Genomic DNA, 10442 nt, shown 5'->3' with positions numbered 1-10442 from the left:
TACTAGCCCCTTGCATACTTGTTGTTTGCAGCTTATCACTGGTCACCCCGGAGGAGCGAGCTATAGAAGTAGATTTCTCACCTCTAGGCTGAATCTTGTAGGCTTTAACCCTGGACTGTGGAGCCAACAGGGAGAGAGCAGAGAGGCAGGAGGCCTCTCTCCAGCAGGCAGCTACATCATGGCTGCACACTGACTAGACTAGTCTAAACTGCCTAACTGGGCCTGAGATAAGCTATATATACACTGTAAAACTCCCCCATCTAGTGGAGAAACTCGTGTAGTGCACCCTAACTAGGCCTGTGTAAAGGATATTACACATAGAATCACATAGTGACATGGGAGAATATGACATGACATGAAGTACAGCATACAGGCATAATATATGACAATAAAACACATTCAAACTAGTTTGCGGTGCCCACGATCACGAGTGGGACACTGCATTATCAGTTTCTAATAGTTAAAGTTTATCTTTAGTGTCCTGTTTTCATGCAATCGATGGCGGTCACGTGAAACTTTCCACTCTGTTGGCTCCCCATCCCAATGACATCATGTCTACACCTGAGGCCTTGCAAGGCTTGTAAGGCTCTGCCCTGTAGACACAATATCATTATGATCTTGCCTCTGAGGGCTGTGTTCTGTTCATTCCATTGGACCCTGCCCTCAAGACATGATGCCAGCAATGATGCTGGGTCTTAGGCCTCTTGCACACGACTGTATGTATTTTGCGGTCCACAAAAAACTGATTTGCAAAAAAATAGAGATGACGTCTGTGTGCATTCCGTATTTTGCAGAACGGAACAGCTGGCCCCTAATAGAACAGTACTATCCTTCTCCATAATACGGCCAATAATAGGACATGTTCTTTTTTTTGCGGAACGGAAATACGGACATACGGAAACGGAATGCATATGGAGCACCTTCTGATTTTTTTTGCGGACCCATGGAAATGAATGGTTCCATATACGGTTTGCAAAAAAACCGGAACGGACACGGAAAGAAAATACGTTTGTGTGCAAGTGGCATTAGGCCAGGTTTTTTTCCAGCAGACTTGGATCTGTGACGTTTTTCCAGCAGACTTGGATATGTGAGGGGAAGGAAAGGCAGATGATGATATAAACACCTGATGCTACAGACACTTCCCGTAAGTCTGGCACTTGGATGTAAACACACTATGCAATCAGAACTTCATAATATGACATATAATGACGTAGGGTTGAATGTCAGTGAACCCTTTTAAGACCAGCACTGTGACTGACAGTTATCTGTATACACATGCTTACACTGGGAATGCTATCAGTCACTGATAACACCGCCTACAAGAACAATAAGCTCAGAAATATTAGACATATAAATCCACTGAATCTTTTCCCACAAAACTATATATCATTCTGCTCCGCTCCTCCTGCTCTATAACATGCAGCCTGCAGATTGCACTGCATTTCAGAGTGACAGATTCTTTTTAAGGACCAAGCTGAAAGTGGTTTTGTGGGAATTAAGAAAATGAAAATACTTAAATATTACTTTAGTATAAATATACTTCCAAATACCCTTCATTAGTAATAATGGCTTGTTTTGTTTAGGGAGCAATCATTGGGAGAAATAAAATGGCCGCCATCCTATTAATACACAGAAAATCTGTCCTAATCACACAGCAGGACAAGTTACTTCACAACACTGAGCTAAAGAACTGTCTCATCTTCCTCTCTGCTTGTTAGGTATTATAATCCTGAATATAGCTGATAAGATCTTCATCTGAATCTCTGTAGGAATGGAGTTCATGATGAGACATATAGTACAGAGAGGATGGACAGGACAGACTGTGGTAATGGAGACTGCATACAAGGACTGCTGCTCATTATCTACACCACCATCTCCTCTCTGTATTTCATGTCTCCTCATGAATTCCATTCCTACAGCACAGAGATTCAGATGAAGATTTTCAGGTAAACCTACCTCTCTGAGCTCCAGGGGTGCCATCCCTAGCCTTGGCACAGTCTCACTGGGAGAGACAAGCTGCTGAGTCACGCCCCCTGGTGATGCAATAGCATCCTGAGCAACAGGATGCAATGCTCTGTTTTTGGCGTGTGCTGGAGGCGATTAGCGGTGCTTTAATTGCTTAGCTGCTCTATTCCTGTGTGCTAGTGTTTCTGAATAATATAGTGCCTATCCAGGGACCACGGTGTTCTATTTAAACTTTTTCCTGGCGATACACCAGTGCCAGTGAAAGTCTTGTTTGGGCTCACTAGCTAGATTCCTGGTTCTTGTTCCTCAGATGATTTGGATTGCTTGTGTTTTTCACCTCTGCTTGTCCTTTGACCACTCTCTATCACTCATGATTTTTGCAGTGCATCCCATGGTTCTGTCCTTGGCTTGTCTTTTGACCACTCTCTGTCTCTTGTTTTTGTACTGTGTTGTCCTCCTTGTTCTGACCCATTTATGTACAACTCAGTCTTTGTGTCATTTGTCTCTAGGTGTTTTTCTGTCTCTGCAACATAGTATAGTAGGGACTGTCGACCAGTTGTGGTCTTGCTTCCCAGGGCTTGCACTGCAAGTCGGTAGGGAAAGTGGGCTGGGTTCTAGGTTAGGGATCACTGTCCGTGTCTGTCCCTACTTACAGGCGTTACAAAGATCTTATCAGCCATATTCAGGACCATAATCCCTGACAAGCAGAGCAGAGGGGAGGATGAGGCAGATATTTAGCTATGTGTTCTGAAGTGACTTGTCCTGCTGTCTGATAAGGACAGGTTTTGTGTGGACTAATAAGACAACAGCTTTGTTATTGCTCCTGATGATTGCTCCCTAGACAAAATTAGCCATTATAAGTCATGAAAGATATCTGGGATTATATTTATAATAAAGTAATATTTAAGTATTTTGTGTAATTTTAATTGAATGGGTCCCTGATCCACAAGATTCAGTCCGCTCTGCAAAAATATAAAACATGGGCTTCAATTCCATGTGTCCACTCCACACCTCTCTGTATCTTGCGGATTGAGGACCCATTCAAGTGACCCACTGTTTGTGGGCAAAAGACACGTTCTTGTTCATGAGTCCTTATTCTGTGGGTGAGTATAATTCTGATTAATTCAGATTTATTCTTTTTAAAAGTTTTACTACTTTTGCCCACTATAAACTAGGGTGAATCCAAGGGAGGTGTAAATGTTGCAAGCTTGCTACTGTGGATTTGCATGTGGAAAATCTGCAGTATTTCACAATACCATCAGTGTGGATAAGATTTTAGGATGTGCAGCGTGTCAATTTATACTGTGGATTTATATTAGGAGAGGATGAAATATGTAACAAATCTGCAAAAAATCCATCCGTTCAAAGAGGCATCATTTTTATTTTCCATTGACAGAACTAATATGTACTGCAGTGTATTATGCCTGTCAGTATTTTATGCCGTGCCTATGGCAGCCATTGTTATGCCTCTGGGTACTGTAGCATCCAGGTTACTGTATAGGGTGATTATTCATTATAAAAGTGCATGTAAAGTGAAAATAAACAGCTGTCCCTGACAGAGTTTTAGCTCAGTTAGCTAAGTAATGCTGGTGCTGAACAGGAGAGTAAAGAAATGGTGCAAGACGCGGTCTTGTCACTGTGTTTTTTTCAATGACTATTGCAAAATTGCAGCAATATACAACATTTTGCTGTGATTTTGCAGTAGTCATGGCAGAAAAACATACAATACAATCAACTAATAAAGTAGGCAACAAAAGAAGAAACAGATAATCTTGAATACAGTGTACATCCATCGATACCAAATATTTTACCACGTGCAGCTACATGGTATGTATCTAGGCAATGAATACAGATTTTTGTGCCAACTTCTACGGCATATACTGTAATCCAGTCTCGTGGAGCTGTGTCACTGATTGGTCCACATCTCTTGTACTGAATTGATGATCAAGCCTGATCAAAAAGCTAAGTCATGCAGTGAACAGAATAAGGGCTCGTGCACACGAACGTGTGTGCCACATGCCCGTGCTGCAGACCACAAATTGTGTTTGGCAATGCATGGGCACCGCCTGTGTGCACGCTGTTTGTGGACGAGGACCTATTCACTTGAATGGGTCCGAGATCCACAAGAGACGGTCGGCACTGCAAAAAAATTGGACATGCTCCTTGGGCTTGAGATCCTTGCCTCCGCTCAACTACGTATTTGGACCCATTCAAAAATCAAGGGCTCCATGTCTGTTATACAGAGTGCCCACAGCCATTGCCCATATATTGTAGACCTGCTGTTTGCGGGCCTCAGTATGGGATGGGGCACACAAGTTGAGCCCTAAAGTTGCCAAAGGCCCCTTCTAGATGAGCGACTTCCATGCATTGAACACCCAGCCTAAGTATTAGGCAGCTCCCGTCCTGACCCATGCCATAGTCCTAATACTAATCACGTTGTATTCTGTACCATATACATTAAAACATTGACAGTACTTGTAATATTTACACGTGTTAGTCATGAAGCGTAAAAATCTTTGAACAACCTTCGAAAGGGTGAGAGAATGTCATAAATCGCTCTCTATACAAACATATTTGCCTACTGATATGGCCGATCCACGGAATGACAGTTTATTTAGCTAAATCCTATAGAATTCCTACTACGCTCAGAAGGAAGAAGCAGAGGAGGTAAGATTGTGAGAGATTCCCTGGGCAAAAAGCACTGTCTGCAATTTTATGTCTGATACAAAGCCATGTCCCACTCTGTCACTGATACACGATGACGGATGCTGGAATTCAATTTAGGTTTTGTCAGTTTTGTAAATGGCGCTGTGCAGTTGGAATCCGGTAAATGCAATCTGTATCAGTAAGCACAAAGCTGCGTGGTGCAATTGATAGGTCTGGTAGGAGAAAAATGCTATAATGTGAATTACTTAACCCTCTGCAAACAGAAGCAGAAGCCATATAAAGACATTTTTAACATGCAGCAGGATTTACACAATATGAAGCAGCCAGAGTTGTTACATTTCTCATTCACACTAATAATCGGATATAGTTAATGAATGGTGTGCATATGTAAGAGGAGATCATGCAATCCATCACAGCCCGACTGTGTTTACCAGTTACCAAGGTAACAGAGTGCATTACTATGTTTGGATAACTAAATAGTAAAAACAGTATAGTGTGTACATAGTAATAGCAACACCTTCTCAGACTACTGCCACATAAAACATTTGTCAGGATCTATGTAGAAAGTAAAAAGAAATATAATTATGAATGATATATAGAGAGTATTTTTGATGCTTTAATGCATTTTTTATGCATGAATTGCAATATTTTGTGTTTCTGATCTTTACTTCATTACATAACCAATGTCTGCTTTAGTTTCTTTACATGGACTAGAACATTCTCCCTAAGGCCTCACGCACATGACCTTTGGTGGGTCCGCAATATAAAGGCATCAGCAGTTTGTGTGCAGCATCACGGATTTGGACCCATTCACTTGACTGGGTCCGCAACCCGGAAGGTGCAGTGCAGAACGGAGGCACGGAACCATAGTGCTTCTGTGGGTTTTCTGTCCATGGCACCACACCAGTAGCATGCGCTACTTTTTTGCGGTGCAAACCGTCAGATGTGGATCTCGGACCCCTTTCAAGTGAAAGGGATCACAGCCACAGGTGGCGGCCATTCGGTCAGTGCCCATATATTGCGGACTGCAATTTACGATCTGCAGCATGGGCAAGGATGGCACAGTGTCATGTGGATGAGGCCTAAAGATCAGTAAAAAAATGAATAATCCACAGATTTCTAGCATGATGTTCTTGGTGTTGTAAGACTGCAAAATCACCCCAATAGTGTACATCAAAATATTAATTTGTCTTTATTAAAGAGACTAGACCACGTTATTAAAAATCCTTTAAAAACACAGAGACCTAGGAACATCCTGGTTAGATAGTCTATTCCTATGGGCCACCCCAAAAGACTTATATAGGGAAATATGACAGCCTAAAATCAATTGTATAAACGTGCAATGTGAGAATAACATAGGGTTAATTTGTCTCTTTCACCTTGCGAAACACCTGTGAGGTTTAGAAACGGATAATGCAAAAAATAAATAAAATAAAAAAACACACTTAATGAGAACAGGATGTCGCTGCAATGATCATCGTGTGAGAACACCATGGGGTTAATTCTCTAGTTCCACCTTACTAAACATCTGTGAGATTCAGGGATACTATTAGGGAGAGTTCACATCACTATTTAATTTTCCTTTCTTCTGATTCATCAGAAGAACAGAGAAAAAAACAAGATCCTGTAAAAAAACGGATCCTGTGCACAAATTGGCATCTGTTTTGGCTATTTCTGTGTGAGATCCATTTTTTTTAGATGGAAAAAAGTACTGCATGCAAGACTCATGCACGCAGCCAAAAGTGTTTTGTGGGCCACAAATCGCGGATCCATAAAACATGGATCCTGGACGAGTGCATGCCGCCATGTTTTTTTTTCGCCTGCAGAAATGTCCTATCCTTGTCCGCAAAATGGAACAGGAATAGGACATGTTCTATTCTCTTTCCGTGGCCTTGGAGCGGACCAATGCAGAGTCAAGTCACATTATTATGACCACCAGCTAATATCCAGAGTAACCACCATGTGCAGCACAAACAGCAGCTCAATGGGCTGAGGGGGACTCAATATGGCCCCCTTCACACGGGCGTCGCGGGTGAGGGCTGGATGCGATGCAGGTGCGTTCTGGGAAAATCATGCGAGCAGGCATGCAATTTCAGTCAGTTTTGACTGCGATTGTGTTCCGTTGTTCAGTTTTTTCCGCGCAAGTGCAATGCAAAACTCTGAATATAGAAAATGCTGCGACTTTCCCGCAACGCACAAGTGATGCGTAAATAGCAATCTGCTGCCCAGAAACAATGCAGCTGTATTTAAGATGATCGGGAAGGATGGGCTGCTCTTTGACCCGTCTAAATCCACCTAACAGCATAATGTGGAAAAAAAGTTAGCGTATTGGGTCTATGGCCCCAACCACACTTTGCCCAAAAGTCCAGGTTTATTTTAATAGGAGAAGGAGTTAAGCCTTTTCCAGATACTTACTTCTGGCAGCGACTTATTTCTAGATTAACAAATAAATTGGGCGTTTGGAACACAAACATGTCCAATCCTCTACTATTTAGACCTATACCGAATTTATCACAGTGCCTCAAGCTGTTAAAGTTGTTGCATGGCTAGACAGTCTTTTTCCAGCTCTATCACGACTTTTGGTTGGCTTCCTGTGAGAAATTATTTTATACCAGAATTGTGCCACAATTTTGGCTCAAAATATTGTATCGGAGGCCACACCCACATCTTCTAGCTAGCCATGCTATTTTCTGTTACCTACACCCCGTTGTTGTGCTAGATACAGTGGATTTTTCTAAAATTTAAGTAGCTCCAAAAATGTGCCAATATGGGCTAACTAACAAAAATAATGTCGCAACATTTGGCGTCCCAACCTGAACAGCACAACCATGGTGCAGCCAGGACCAGGCACCTACATTAAATGATATTATCACTGGCACCCTCCTACTGACGGTCATGCACATATATTGATCCAATGACATGATATCTGCTGGCTATTTGTTTTTGTTATTTGATTTCATATGAACACATTGTAGTTCCACTCTGAATAATATGTTTTAGTGCCCCTGATGTCACTGAGTTGTTCTTTTGACTTTTTCCACTTTTTTGGACTTGGCATCTTGTCATCCTCCCCTACATTGCATCAGTTATAGAAAACCTTGCAGCCATTGTACTTTATATAGTGATATACCTCTTATATCTGTAGGTGCATATCTTTGGATACAAGTGGGTACATAAATCCAGAAATGGTATTTGAGTGTGTTTGGTGATTTGCTGTTTGGTGATTTGAAGTATTTGCTGGTCTGTTATTGACCCTACCTATACCGTGTAAATTATGTCTGACCACAAGTAAATATTGGCTTTCAGATTAATTTTTTATAAAATCCATATACAAAGTTTAATAAATTTATACTGTATCATATTATATGACAACCATATAATAGGTTGAATAAACTATCCGTTGATGAACTGGACCCTGAATGTTGCAGAGAAATGTGTTCGGACTCGTGGGCCACTTTGTATGGTGGTTATCTGATTCCTCATGGATTATGTGATATTTGCAACATATAGTTCCCATGTACATACAGTATATATACAATATGTGATCTGTATTACTTTATCTGGGACTTTTGGGCCATTTTGCTATCTGGCTTACCGTGTATTATAACAATATAGAGGCATAATCACTGCATCTGCATATGTGGTTTATATACTTATACCTGAACATCTAACATCTGCATATGTGATTTATACTATAATACCTGAACACCTACATTATTTTTAACGTCATTTGGCACTACAACTTTTTTGGATGGCTGATGCTGACTTGGTGGTGGTTTCTGTCCCTGGTCAGGGCCATCTAAGGTCATCTATGAGGTTCCTGACACATGACCGGGGTGGCTATTCCTTTTGAAGGTGCAGTAGAGCTTTATAGTACAGAGAGAGTCTGTGAGTGTCCCTTTCATGACTGACCTACCCCTGTAGACCAATCTATTTTGGGGTCTTGGTTATCTTGCTGAATAAGAAATAAAGTTTTTTGTTGTATGTTTCAAATTGGCATGAGCAACATGCCGCCTGGTGTTGTCTTGTTGAAAAATGGCTCCTGGGAAACTTTAGGGAAATGGTCATACCACTACTGTACTTGAACTGACGACTAGAGGGGAAAGGCTATCATACATTATGCCACCCTACACCATAATCCTAGGAGAAGGACTGATGTAGGACTTCCCTTGTGAAGACCTCTTCATCGCATTGCCTATGTGCTCTCCAGATCAATCTCAGGCTATCACTGTGATCGAAACAAATGCTACACTCATCCCTGAAATGGATAGACCTCCATTCCAGCCTCCATTACCATCTTGCTGTACACCATGATAGACTTGGATCTTAGCAACACCTGCTACTTTCTGTGCAACCTTTCAGTTTGTCCTTCTTGGTGTTACAATTTCAACAGGAGTGTTTGATTTATCTGTGTTGTAGGGGTTGTCTGGCATTTTTGTAAATGTGCTATAAAGATATTATGAGTTAAGAAAGTATAACAGACATTCTGGGACTTTCATCAGAATGGATAGTAACTATGGGTCTTGAGAACTTAAGGCATCCATGCATTACATGTACATTTCATTTATTTCAATAGGCACCTTGTGATGTTTAGGCGGGGACTACGTGTCAGTATTGGCAAATACAACCATTGCTCAACCAAAGATTGCTGTGCAGCAGTGTAGCTATTGAACTGAATAGGGTTGCAGTGCCACTTAATTGTGCAATTTGCTGTGACCTGAGAATCGCAAAAAATCCAGCAGCATAGTTTTTTCTTCTGATTCCGCGGTTGTGTTGATGGCAACCTACGAGTGGCGCTGCAACACTGTTTAGTTAAATGGCTGAACACATTATACTTTGGTTGTGTGGGGGGCATCAAGGCCAAAGTCACTGTGTAGCCCCAGTATCTTTTTCTCCTGTTGTAGCACCTAATATAAAAACTAGCTGACAGGTTCCTCCAGAGATAGATGATTGTTGGAGGCCCAAAAAAAAAAAAAAAATCCTAAGTGAAGCCACCCTTTAAATTGCATGTGGTAAATATATTTACATAAAGTATGCAGAGCTCTTTATGTTTTAGTTTTCAGCCTTATAAACAATTCATATTTGTGCTTTCTTACGTAATTCCGTTTTCTCAGCAAATTAAAATATAGTAGTAATAATATTATCATTATATATCCCAACACAACTCGCAGCAACTGCTTTGGAAAGAAGCCATTACAGCTGACCACCTTGTAATCACATGCAAAATTAAGATTGATGGAGTGATCAGACGAAATGAAATTACCCTTTCCCTCTGTATTATCAGCACTCGTTTAGGAAATGCACATATTGACCTCAGTTTTTTTATTCAATCTGCAGCTCAAATGGTGAATCAATATGCAAATTTTCCTTGCCACACATTTCCCAAATATGACTCATTAAAAACTTTCAAGTAAATAAATGCAGTTCCCTTGCAGTTGGGATGGAAATATTGCAGTACATATAAATGCAAATGAGTTCCTGCTTGTTACTGACGCTAATGTGATTAAAGGGGCAATTTCATCAACTCAGAAATAAATCCTTTTCTGCTCTACTCAACACATGCTTCACTCTCACTGTATGAAATGAATTTCGTGTACGACATACAAAAACACACTCCCATTATGCATCTTGGAATATTCAGGCAGAGAATTATATTATATACAATAACAGGAGTTTCTCGATTTAAAAACGGTGCCTTTCTATTGCAGTGCCCAACATCATAACGACATGTATAGTCTAGATCAATTTATTGATGAAATTGCATTTTAGATGTCAAAATATTATTTAAATATACATAAAATATTGAAGTA

Source organism: Bufo gargarizans, chromosome 3 (assembly GCF_014858855.1).
Source record: "Bufo gargarizans isolate SCDJY-AF-19 chromosome 3, ASM1485885v1, whole genome shotgun sequence".
Classification (NCBI taxonomy): Eukaryota; Metazoa; Chordata; class Amphibia; order Anura; family Bufonidae; genus Bufo; species Bufo gargarizans.
This window is presented reverse-complemented; position numbering follows the sequence as displayed.